Source organism: Anastrepha ludens, chromosome X (assembly GCF_028408465.1).
Source record: "Anastrepha ludens isolate Willacy chromosome X, idAnaLude1.1, whole genome shotgun sequence".
Classification (NCBI taxonomy): Eukaryota; Metazoa; Arthropoda; class Insecta; order Diptera; family Tephritidae; genus Anastrepha; species Anastrepha ludens.
In genome coordinates, this window is record NC_071503.1 from 59,196,003 (window position 1) to 59,209,969 (window position 13,967).

Consider the following 13,967-nt stretch of genomic DNA (forward strand, 5'->3'; position numbering starts at 1 on the left):
AGCCAGACCCAGTTTTACGCAGCAGAAAATAGTGTCACAATCAGTGAAGCAGAGGTGATTTTGGCAACGGAAAGTTTTGGCAATGCTAAGGCTCCAGTACCTGACGGCATTCCGAACAAGGCGCTGAAGATCGCTATCAGGCGCAACGCAAAGCCATTTGCAGAACACTTCACCAAGTGTAGGTATAAATGAAGGCATGTTTCCGAAAGTATGGAAGAAGCAAAAACTAGTCCTACTTCAGAAACCAAATAAGCCAGCGGGTGACCCAAGTTCTTATCGGCCACTCTGCATGATAGATACTATGGGTAAAATCTTGGAGAAACTAATCTGCACGCGCCTGGAACAGCACATGGAGAAAGTGCCGGCTGAACTATCCGAACATCAGTTTGGTTTCCGAAAAGGTCGTTTAAGCATCGACGCCGTCAGGAGGGTGACAAACATTGCAAGTAAGGCTATTGAGGGTGACAGGTGGATGCATGGTGATAAAGAATACTGTGCAGTTGTCACTCTGGATGTCAAGAACGCCTTCAACTCGGCATACTGGCCCCATATTATTGAAGAGGAAAAAACGCCAGCATACTTAGTACGGGATATAAACAGTTATCTGTTTGTAATGCAGTGACGGGCGGAGTACCGCAGGGTTCTGTACTGGGCCCTATGCTATGGAATGTATTATATGATGGGGTACAGCAACTCCCAATGCCGAGGGAAGTGCAAATAATAGGATACGCAGACGACATTGCGTTGACCAAAGTCACCAAAACAATCCCTCAGATTCAGAGTATCTGCAGCGAGGCAACAACAAAGGTCAAACAATGGCTAACGGCGGTTAAACTCCAGCTAGCAGGGCAAAAAACAGAAGCAGTTCTCATTACGAGTAGAAAAAAGTTAGAAACGACAACCAGACTAAACATTGATGGGTTTAACGTCACAACACAGGCGGCACTACGATATTTGGGTGTAATGATCGATGCTCGACTAAACTTCAGGGAGCACATTAAGAAAGCATGCGGAAAGGCAGCCATGGTGACGGCGGCACTGTCAAGAAGTATGGCCAACGTCGGTGGTCCTACTCAGAGTAGAAGAGCGCTCCTCGCTAAAGTTACCCCGTCTACACTCATGTATGCAGCACCCATATGGGGAAAACCCCTCATACAGAAAACATACGCGAAGAAGGCGGGAATAATTTTTAGACTTATTTCCCTTAGAGTTGCCTGTGCTTTGAGGACAGTGTCGTTTGAAGCAGTATGTGTCATATCGGGTATCATGCCACCAGATATAATGGCCTCTGAACTGGGTAGAGTGTACGACAAAGCCAAAAGCCTAAACAGGCGATTAACGGCAGAAGAGCGTAAAGAAGAAAGACGGGGAAGCATATTTGAGTGGCAAAATCGCTGGCACCTAGCGACAAAAGGGAGATGGACGCATCCACTTATCAGAAGCGTAGAGGCTTGGGTTGAGAGAGTTGTTTCCTGCCAGTTTAATTTTTAGTCGATTGTAACTCCCAGATATTATGCTTTGGGCGGAATTGCCCTACCTAATTGGTTCGGTAGAGGTGTTTCGGTTCGTGTATTTGTTCTTGTATTTTAAACCTGTGTTAATTTCTATGTTCCAGTTCTTGAACCAGTTGATTGTCACATTTAACTCGTTTTGTAGATTTTGTTTTGCGAGTTTTGTATGGTATTTATGAAAAACCATTAGGCGTGTGTAATCCGCAAATGCTGCAATTATGCTATTTTCTGACTTCGGCACCGGTAGATCCGCAGTATATAATAGATACACAGTTAGTCCTAAGGCACTTCCTTGAGAAATGTCTGCGTTCATAGGTTGGATGTCTTACCATGCGTCATTGTATTTAACATAGAATTGCCTGTCTTGGATATAGCTCTTAAGCATCTGCTAGAAGTCATTAGGTAGCCATGTTTTTAATTTATAGAGCAGCCTACAGTGTGATACTTTGTCAAAAGCTTTAGCTACGTCGAGGTATATAGACATGCACACTTTTTTTATTCAAGTCATAATTAATTTTATGAACCACTCTATGAACCTGTTCAATTGATGAATTGTTTCGTCTAAATCAAAACTGATGTTGGGGTATCAGTTTCATGCTTGTTACAATTGGGTTTATGTGCTCAAATAGTAGTTTTTCGAAAATTTTTGAGATTGTCGGTAGCAAGCTGGTCGATGTTATGTAGGTAGTGTAGTTTTTTTTTTGGTTTGGGATTGCTATAATTCCTGCTACCTTCCAGGTCCTGGGGAAATATTTAAGGCTTATAGCAACGTTGAAAATATTTCTTAGATAAATTATTGCCATATCAAACCGATTTATTGTTCTTTATAGCTTTTATTATTTGTTTTATCTCTGTAAGTGTGAATTTTTTAATTTGTTCCTGATCCTCGTTTGCCATTTCAGAGAAATTTATGTTGTTATTGAAGTGAAACTCCTTTACGCGCGTCAGAGAATAATTTCAAGACCGCGACACACAAATCAATTAGCCTACGGTATACGTACAAGCTATTCTCTTTTTCCGCTTTGTGCCTTGCTTCGTAATCTCCTCACTCTGTTGTCGACCGCTTGGCACTCGGCGGTGCTTCGTAGTCTCGCCACTACGTGTTACAAAGTACATACCGACAATATACACTAATACTATACCATATACTGCAGCCTAATGCCTATGTCATATGGCAGTGGTCGCCAACCCGTCGATCGAGAGCTACCGGTAGCTCGCAAAGGCAATCTAGTAGCTCGCGCTGCTCACGTTGCAAAAAATCCAAAAGTCTGAAAATCATACCAGTATTAGCAAATTTCAGAAATTTTCATAATAACAAACACGACGCGAAGTCGCGTCTCCGTTCTAGGATCGGCTGGAACCGATTAGCGTGTTCGAGAATTTTTTGGCTTTATATTATATATACGCAATGCACGTCGACATTGCGATCAGTTTAATACTGAACGGCATTATCAATGTTCTGCGTGCAGCGGTTGGGTAAGAGTTCGAAACATTATGGCAAGCAGTAGTAAGAAGGCGAAGACATACCATTTCCATTCGGAATGGGAAGAACAATACTTCTTCACAGAAGTTAAAGGCAAAAGTGTTTGTTTGTTATGTAATACATCTGTGTCAGTTCCTAAAAAAGGAAATATTGAGAGGCATCATAAAACTGTACATTCGAATTTTGAGAAGGCATTCCCGTTAAATTCTGCCACCAGAAAAGAAAAACTGAAACGTTTAAAAATCCAGTTAATTGGACAACAGTCAATATTTTTGAAAACAATCGACAAAAATAAGGCTGCAACTGAAGCATCTTATCGTGTTTCCCAGATAATTGCACAAAAGAAAAAACCTTATGAAGACGGGGAAATCATAAAACAAACATTTTTGGAAGCTGCAGACTCTTTATTCGCCAACTTTAGAAATAAAGACGAAATAGTGTCTGCTATAAAATCTATGCAACTTTCTGCTAATACAGTGATGAGGCGAGTAGAAGTAATGAGCAATGATATTTTTTTACAGTTAAGAAGTGACTTAGATAACTGTATTTATTTTTCACTGCAACTGGATGAATCAACAGATATAGTTGACACCTCACAGATGGCCATATTTGTCAGGATGGCTCTCAGTGATTTTACAATTAAAGAAGATCTTTGGAAGTTTATTCCACTCAAACGAGATACTACTAGGCTAGAGCTGTTTTCTCATTTAAAAAATCTCATCTCTTCTGAGAAAATTCCAATATCAAAAATGGTAGGCCTGACAACTGACGGTGCTCCAGCTATGGTGGGTTGTGATAAGGGGCTCGTGGCGCTATGTCATAAGGATGAAAGTTTTCCACAATTTCTTAGTTACCACTGTATTATACATCAGCAAGCATTATGGGGAAATTTTCTAAACTTGAACAATGTTATGAAACTGGTGGTGAAAATTGTGAACAAGATTAGAGCTCAAGCGTTACAAAGAAGATTATTTAAAACCTTGGCTGATGTAATTGACTGTCAATACGGAGATCTACTTCTAAACTCTGAAGTGCGATGGTTAAGCAGAGGACGAGTGCTCAAACGTTTCAACGATGTCCTGCCTGTTATACTCCAATTTTTCAAAGAACGCGATGAACCGATTCCTGAACTGGAAAATTCGACTTGGCTCAGAGATTTTGGTTTTCTTGTGGACATTACAGAGAAATTAAATGAGCTTAACTTGCAGCTTCAAGGCTGGGATAAAGAATTAGCGGAAATGATTTCTGATATAAATGCATTTATTACAAAACTTGAATTTTGAGAACAAAACCTAAAAAACCGCAATACTAAGCATTTTCCTATTCTTTCCGAAAAAATATCCAAAAATCTATTAGAGATAGTAAATATCATATGGAAATAGTTTCTAACTTGAAGAAAACTTCAAAAATCGTTTCAAGGATTTCAGCAAAATTGCTTTAGTGACGCAATTTGTTGTTTCACCCTTCATGGACATTGATATACAACAGTTTGCAACTTGTGTTATGAACAACTTTGGCGAAGACATTGCTGTGACAGAAATGGAACTGATTGCTTTTCAAAGTGACTTGACTTTAAAATCTTTAGGTTCAAATACAAAATGTATATGGACTTTAGTAAGTAAAGATAAGTGTTCAGTTTTATGTCGTGTTGCGTTGAAAGTGAAAGCGTTATTCAGTTCAACTTATTTGTGTGAATCTTCTTTTTCCAACATGAAATTTATTAAAAATAAATACCGCAATCGGCTTACAGATATCCATTTGGATAACTGTATTCGAATGACTGTATCAAATTATACTGCAAATATTAAAAAAATTATCAATGAGTCAGAATGTCAACCTTCTCATTAAATATGCTCTTTTTATCTGCCCATATTTTATTTATATATTTTATTTTATTATATAATAATGTACTATTACTGTTTTGTTGTTTTTTTAAGTTACGATTGATAGGTGTGAACATGGATGTAGTTATGCATAAGTATAAGCACTATAAGTCATAAGTTTATTATATATAGAACGTATATTAGTAAAATAAATACATGTATTGTATGTCGAATATAACTGTGTATTATTTAATTTATGTTGGCTTGTGCAAGTAGCTCGCTGTTTATTTCAAAATCTTGAAAATAGCTCAACACATTGAAAAGGTTGGCGACCACTGTCATATGGTGACATCCGTATACACGCGCATGCGCGTGATATTACAGGGACGAGAAGACGCAGACGCCTAGACACGTAGAAAACAACGCGGATTTGTGTAGTCCACGTGTTCATCAAAATTATTATTATTATTAAATAATATTTAATATTTAAATATAAGTTAACACACAATACATTTTGCTTACCGTACAATCACCTTTTTCCAATTAACTCACTCAGCAGTTGCGCAAACCCTCAAGCGGAAGCGTTTACTGTTTCACAATATCGTTTCTGTCAATTCTTTTTGCAATCACTTTTAAAATTCTTACTAATTCAAACTTGGGAAAATAAATAATGCTTACGTAGCGTCTGGCTTGAGCAACGCCTTCCTGTAGAATTAAGTTATTCGTACGTGTAGAATTAAGAAATTTTTGTAAAGAGTTTTGTTTGTTAAATTCGGACAGCGAATAAAAGCGGACGCACCGTACTAAGCAAATTGCCGTTTTTCTATTTTCGTTGAGGTTTTCCGCGCAAGGAAACCTAACTGGCGCCCGAGCGAAGTATTTGGCTAACTTGAAGTTAGAAGAACCGCGAGTGCGAGGAAAGAGGTCCCCGAGTAGTTTTTTTTTATTTTATTTCGGCAAGCCGCCTTGCCCGCGAACAAACATTTTTAATAAAGACTAAGAAAAAGAAAACGGTACTAGTGTGTTCAGTGCGTGCGAGAAAAGAGCTAAGAATTACACCAACAATCAAACTCAATATCAGCGACAAAAATTAACGCAGCATTATTATTAAAAAACAACCAACCGAGTGCAACAGATCAACGCATCGTTACCACCGAAAACAACCAACTGAATACAAAAATCAACCCAGCATTATTATCAAAAGCAACCAACGGAATATAAAAATCAACGTAGCGGCATTACCAGAAACAACCAACTGAGTGCATCATCTAATGCAGTGTTATTATCAAAAATAACCAACGGAATACAACAATCAAAACAGCGTTATTATCGAAAGCAACCAACTCCAGCAGCAGTAACATCATCATAACCAAACGCAGAATTATAATACAACAGAAGATGAAATTTATAGGTGAAATTCTAACGTAAGTCATAACGAATTAAATAAAGAAATATTGTGGAAAAATAAATCGTTGAATATTAAAAGAAAAATTTTATAAATCCTGAAACGAAAAACAGGATGAAATTAGGAGATAAGACACATTGATATTGTTTAGAATTTTTTTTAAATAATTAAAATAGAAACAAAAAGCCGAAACAAAGCTTCAAAGAAATTTATTATAAATACAGAAATTTGACCGAAAAATAAATTGGTGAATATTGAAAAGCAAATTTTGTAAATTTTAAAACGGAGTAAGGGCGAAAGTAAGAAACGCAGACTTTAATTTATTATTAAAAAGGAAAAAACATTTATTGTCGAAACTAAAGCTGAAATAAAGCTTCACGGGAATTTATTACTTGAAAAATGTCAAAATCAAACAATCTGTTACGACCAGCTATGCTAAGCACAAATAACACAGCCAATCCAAATCCTCAGGACCCATCCGACTCCAACCCAAAGGCAAATAAATTTTTCGGATCTAAGAGAACTAGTTTCACAGATAACCTTAGAAGTCCTTAGGAGTCAAGCACCAACAATTATGCAGGCTGCACTCAATCCCAACGCGAATTTTGTTAACATGGTAGACCAAACAATAGAAACACAACACCTAAATAGCCTAGGTGACCTCGGCAGAGTTCCCCACGTTGTTAAAGACTTAGGGGAATTTTCAGACAGACCAGGGGAGTTTAACTCCTGGAGAAAGAGCGTGGAAAGAATACTCAGAATTTATGAGCCCTTACGCGGAACAGCAAAGTACTATGGAATCCTAAACATAATTAGGAACAAAATCGTAGGAAACGCTGATATCGCTTTAGAGTCCTACAAATGCCTTACATTGCATTATGCAGATAAGAGAGTTGTGTCAACATTGGAATATCAGATGACAGGACTCGTTCAACTCTATAGTTCAACAATTCAATCAGGCAGTGTACTCTCATTTATCTCTTATTCTCAACAAATTAGGTAGTCTGGACACAGGAAAAGAAGCCTTAAGCTTACTTACCGAGACTTATCGAGGAAAGGCCTTTGATACGTTTATCAGAGGTCTCAACGGAGATTTACCGAGACTGCTAGATATGAGAGAGCCTGCGGACTTTCCGCAAGCTCTACATTTGTGTCTCAAACTAGAGAATCAGGAATTTCGAACTCATTGTGCTCACCACTAAGGAAGCAGTCTTACTATTCACCACGACCTTTGCCACAGAGAGGCCTCAATAATCAAAGACAAAAACAGACTTTTTACCCCCAATTAGCTCACGTACCTAGATTCCAAAATAACCCAAGATTTTTTAATTACGAGCAAGTACCAACAAATAGCAACCAGCCAAGACAACCCCCACCTAGACCCATAGCACCCAAACCACTACCACCGCCAGAGCCGATGGATATCGACCGAAGCATCCGCTCCCAACAAAAAAATTACGCGAACAGACCTCAGGCAAATCAATTCCTGGGAAAAAGACCACCCCAACCATCCTCTCAAAGGAATATCCAGCCTAACAAAACACAACGCGTATTTCACATTGACGCAGGCAGCGAAGACACTTACGAAGGATATGACGATTACGACCAGACATTGACAGAATACGTCGATTCCATGGAATCAGAAAACAGGGACGAAGAATTGGTATTAAGCGACGTACATTTTTTAGGATAACCAGCTCTTCGCTACCATACTTCGAATGTAGAACGAAGAGCGGAGAAGTGTTAAAATTTTTGGTGGGCACAGGCTCCAGTAAAAACTATGTCCAACCGAGGTTAGTAAAAAAAGAAATACCTAACGCCACCCCATTCTTCGCAAAACCAGTTGAAGGAGACATAAAAATTCAATCGCATACTTATGTTAACTTATTCAGTTTAGACGACAAGCTCAAATTTCACGTCATGCCTGCCCTAAAATCTTTACATGCAGTACTGGGAAACGACAGCTTGAGAGACCTGAATGCAGTAATTTTTACTGACAAAAACCTCATGGTTATCCGCGACAAAATCAAAATTCTGCTTAAGTAGCCAAAGTATAAACTCTATCGGACTACAAGACGAGCACTTGACTGATTACCAAATGGAAACTGTAGACACTTTAGTAAAGAAATTTCCGAATCTCTTTTCGGAACTCGACGAAAAACTAACTTACACGACAAAAGTCACTGGAGAAATACGAACTACTACGGACACTCCTGTTTACAGTAAATTTTACCCATATCCAGCTTCGCTTAAAAGTGAGGTAGAAAAACAAATCAGTAAACTTCTAAGTGATGGTATAATACGACCATCACGATCTCCATATAATTCCCCAATTTGGATCGTGAATAAGAAACCAGATTCACAGGGGAATAAACAGTATAGAATGGTGATCGACTACAGGAAGTTAAATTCACTGACAATACCAGACAGATATCCTATCCCAGAGATTGCAGACGTCCTGTATCAGCTAGGCAATAGCAAGGTATTTTCAGTGCTCGATCTCAAAAGTGGATTTGATCAAATTCCACTTAGAGCCTCGGACGTAGAGAAAACCGCATTTTCTATGAGCAACGGAAAATACGTGTTTACCCGTCTGCCATTTGGCTGGAAGAACGCACCCGCGGTATTCCAGCGTGCGTTAGACGACATCCTTCATGATTTTATTGGGAAGATATGTTACGTCTATATAGACGACATCATCATTTACAGTAAGTCAGGAGAAGAACATGTACGTCACATCGAAAGTATTTTCAAAACATTGGAAAATGCCAATATGAAGGTACAACTCGACAAGTGCCATTTCTTCAAACAAGAATTGGAATTTTTGGGGTTTGTAATATCACAAACCGGCATAAAAACTAATCCAAAGAAAGAATAGAATTAAATTATGTAATATAATTAAATTATGTAAGAAAAGTCAATTGACTGACATTTCCAATGAACTTTGCATACCCGCGCTCCTTAATGGTTTAGGCTCATCATGTTCAATTTCTGATGGGCACCATATTTCAACAATAGACAAAATTTCAACTGGCATAATACTTTTAAACGACTTTAACGGCACGGTCAATAATAACACGCTTAATCGCACATTCTTACTAAAATTATCGAATTCAACTGTAAAGATAAATAACAAATTGTACAGAAATTGGGAAGCACCCCCTATGGAGGTTGCTCCACCGATAGTCCAACCTACGCCTATAGAAAAAGAATTCGTGAAAATACTTTCATTGGAGATGCTAAGTCAATTACACGTTAATAACACGGAGAAAATTAAATTGCTTAAGTCGGACTCTACGTTTAATAAATACATAAATATTTCCTTATTTGCTATCATAACAATTTGCCTAATTTTTCTGAGGTTTTCCTTTAAAAAAAAAGAGGGAAGTTATTTTTCAAACAACTATTCCGAGTCTAGAACAACCGCGACTCCTGGTAAAGCCTCCATTAAGTCGAAACTCACAAGTCAAAATTAACGACCTTCCGTACTTTTAATATCGTTAACAATATCGTTTCTGTCAATTCTTTTTGCAATCACTTTTAAAATTCTTACTAATTCAAACTTGGGAAAATAAATAATGCTTACGTAGCGTCTGGCTTGAGCAACGCCTTCCTGTAGAATTAAGTTATTCGTTGGTGTAGAATTAAGTAATTTTTGTAAAGAGTTTTGTTTAATTCGGACAGCGGATAAAAGCGGACGCACCGTACTAAGTAAATTGCCGTGCTTCTATTTTCGTTGAGGTTTTCCGCGCGAGGAAACCTAACTTATATATTCAGTGAAAGTGAAGTTAAAATTTGCAAATTAATTTCCAGTTGAACAGGTATGTATTGATACATTTTTATAAATATATTATGTCAAATTTAGTATCTATATGAAGAAATTAAATATCAGTACATATATTGTGATTATGAAAGATCAATCTTACACAGTTCACAGGGAATGTTGAGGAAAAACTGCTGTGTCTTACAAAACCCGATTTGACATCCCTAATTTGAGAATTTGTAAGTATAATTTTATAATAGTTATATTATTGTATTGGATGACCATAAAAATATTGTTGATTTCCAATTTTCTATTTCTATTTGTTATAGACTTCGATATGCTAAAAACGCCTGCTGAACGTGCACGGGAATACAGAGCTCGGAAAAAATTGTCGAAACAAGAAAAACCGCCAGCGCAAACAGCAGCACAACGCAATCCAGAAATTGTTTTTATTGGTTTGAAATGCATCTTTGAAATGTTGAGCTAAAACGGTTGCTTTCTGAAGAGGTTCAAGCCCATGTTCAATTTGCTGTTTTAATTTGTGGTATAAGGAGTGTAGCTGCGACCATTTTTTTCGTCGCCTTCCAAAGTGTGTAGTTTTAGGATTTTGTTGACGTGATTGCTAAGTTTTTTATTTTCTCCTTTTGAAGTAGATCTCTTATCTCTTTTCTCAATTTGTTAAACTGTTTTTTTTTTGTCGTCTGGAAATCTTGTTGTCTGCCACTTATTTCTTAGCTTTCTTTTTTGGCTTAGTAGCTTTTTTATCGTGCTAGGGATGTAATCGTTCATTACCTTAATTGGTGAAGAGGGTGTGGACTTAATAATTGACTTAATAGTCTTGCCTTTAAAAAATGCTACAGCTGTCTCAATTTCATCGCTTGTTTTCATTGATACTTTTGTGTCTAAGTATAATTCCATAGACTCCGTAAACGCATTCCAGTCTATACGATGATTGTAAAGTGCTCAATTTAGCATTTGTTGTGGTGGATGTTGGGTTCTTAGTATAATTGGCGAGTGATCAGAAGACAAAATTCAATTGTCAGCATATTTGAGTTAATATTGAACCCCACATCACTTTCATGCGTTATAATCTCCTCCGGCAATAAATCTACATCCACGCGTTTTAAGGTAGTTAGTGCATTGTTTTATTTTGTTGTTATGCTTCTGAGGACAGTAAGCAGTTGATATGGTCAGAGTGCCTACACTGTCTTTATTTGAATCGTCGTTACTTGACGATGGTCCATTTCATATTTTTCCATTTAAATATATATAAAATAATTTCCGTTAAATATAATATTTTGTCTCAGAATAATAGCTGTTGTCAGGGTGATTGGAACTTATTATTTTGTAGACGGGAATACTAACGTAGCTTCTGTCACAAATATGAGTTTCTGATACCAATAGTACGTCAGAGTCTTATTGATCAATAAAGATATTTGTTTCAAGTATAAGTTGATTTAGTCCGTTCGCATTCCATAATTATATTGTCATTTACTTTCCTTGACCATCGATTTTAGTAATTAGTATTGTGATGACATTCATCGTGTTAGCCATTTCATTGAAAAGTCATTTTTTTAAGTTCATACACATCTTCGTTTTGAACATTAGACATAGTTGTATGTAGTATTACATGTAGCTTGTGTTGCTACTTGCGCATAAGCTGATACGTTGGTTCTAACGGATTCGACTGCACTATCCTTTTGTGGCGGGTTCAGTAACGGGGTCTGCACTTTCATTTTGCGTAGGGCTGGAAAACGTTGCAGTTTAACTATAGCAAAAGAAGTATCGTGATCTGAAATGGACATTGAGCCAAAATCAAGTATAGAATTACTATCAGATGACAAGTCAAAATGAGGAACATATTTATCACACACAAAATTAGATTTGAAAAAGTCTGCAAACAGAACGGCAGCAGCACTGGATGTGCTTGCAAATTTGTTATTGAAAAACACAGAAGAGGGAACAAATCAGCACGATTTTTTTGACTTCATGAACTTCCAAAACGTCTTAGGGAAGGACTTTATACTTGATTTAAAATTAGCGATGTGGTTTCTGTAAAGGAACCTGTCCAAACAGTTGAATTCCTTCATATAATGCTGGTATTTATCATAGGAGGGCTGGCTATTGGTATGCACAAATTTCTTGTAAAACTTGTTCGATAGATTTCTTTAACCCTAGAACACACACCCGGGTACAAATGTATCCACTTCAACTTTGAAGTGTTGTAACTTTTGAACCGCTATACCTCTATACCGCTAACTTCGGATCTAGGAAGATTATTTAGTTTTGAGTTCAAATTCAAAATTTGAACCAGATCGGACCATTGGTTCAGGAGCTACAGCCTTCCAAACACATTATATACGTAAACACACACCCGGGATACGTTTGTACCCCAATAGTAAAAATCCTCATAATAATCCAAAAAAAACATTTTTTATATTATTTTTTTATTTGAAAAATTAAAAATATTCATTTCACACATTATATTATTGACTTTTATAATAAAAATTATAAAAATGCATCTTATATCTAAGGAAAATCATGGCAAATAGAGCAATTTGTTGATGTGACCGAATGTTCAAGACACATTGGCTTCTTACATTTAGCGCACAGCTTTCTGGTTTTTCTACGGCGTTTTTCCTCTTGTGCGTAACATAAATAGCAAGATCCGGACACAGGTTTTGGCGTGCGCGCTGCGGCAGATGTTGATGCTGCTGTTGACACCATTGATTCCAGCGGTCGGTTGAAATATGCTTCAATAGCAATTTTAGTCGAAAAATTTCGCGTCACTTGACGATTTATGGCTCTGGCTTCAATAATGGGTATACACAATGCTTCAGCCAAGCTGCGCAGGATCTGCTTACGCTTGTTGTTTGTTCTCCAAGGCAACATAGGGTTATTCAAATCGTAGACAATGTAGGCTGCAAGAGCTGTAATGTCCAACATGTTGAAGAACATCGCTAGTGGCCATCGTTTTGTTTGTCTTTGTGTTGGATATTCTGCAAACATTTGGTCCATTCGATCAACACCACCTTTGGTACGATTATAATATTCAATTATTTCAGGTTTCCCACTGTCAGCTATTTCAGCATCATTATGCATGGTCGAAAGCAAAATTACTGCTTTATATTTTTTGGGAACATAAGAGCACATTGTCACATTATTTTTGAAGCCAAATGTCGTTGAACCAATTGTCCTGTTTTTGTTCTGCTTCATTTCTTGAGGAATATATGATTTGTTTTTGCGCAAAGTTCCAACGATCGTGAGTTTCCAGGTGAGAAGCAGTTCTGCAACTGGCAAGGTCGTAAAAAAATTGTCCATTGTAATGTTTTGGCCACTTCCTTGGTATTTGGCAGACAAATCCTTCACCACTCGTTCGCCTTGGTTCGTTTCCCTACCAGTTTCTGCTTGGCCAGTATATATTTGTCCATGCAGTGGATATGCATTTGTGGCATCGCAAATCCACCAAACCTTGACACCATATTTAGCAGGTTTTGACGATATGTACTGCGTAAAGCGTGTGCGTCCACGGTAAGGAAATAATTGTTCATCAATCGTCAAGCATGAGCTGGGCTTATAATGTGCAGCAAGATTATTGTTCATCATCGTCCACAACTCACTGATCGGTGCCGCTTTATCAGTTAGTAAGCGTGTTGCACGAGTGTTTTTATCGTCAAATCTTAGGAACCGCAATATCGAACAGAAACGGTTGACTCCCATTGTGGCGCGATATAAAGGATAGTTTTTGACGCTCCATAAATCTCGAACATGTTCTCCATTGCTATGGTTCGCACCAGTCATAATAAGTATGCCAAAAAATGCATACAGCTCTGTTATTGACACAGGCGCCCATGACTTAGGAGTTGTGTTTGGATGCGCATTGTTGTAAGCATTATAAGTTTCTTTTGCTAACTTATTTGTGTGGCGCATAATTATATCAGCCATTTCAACGTTCATGAAACATTTGAATGTTTGCTCTATT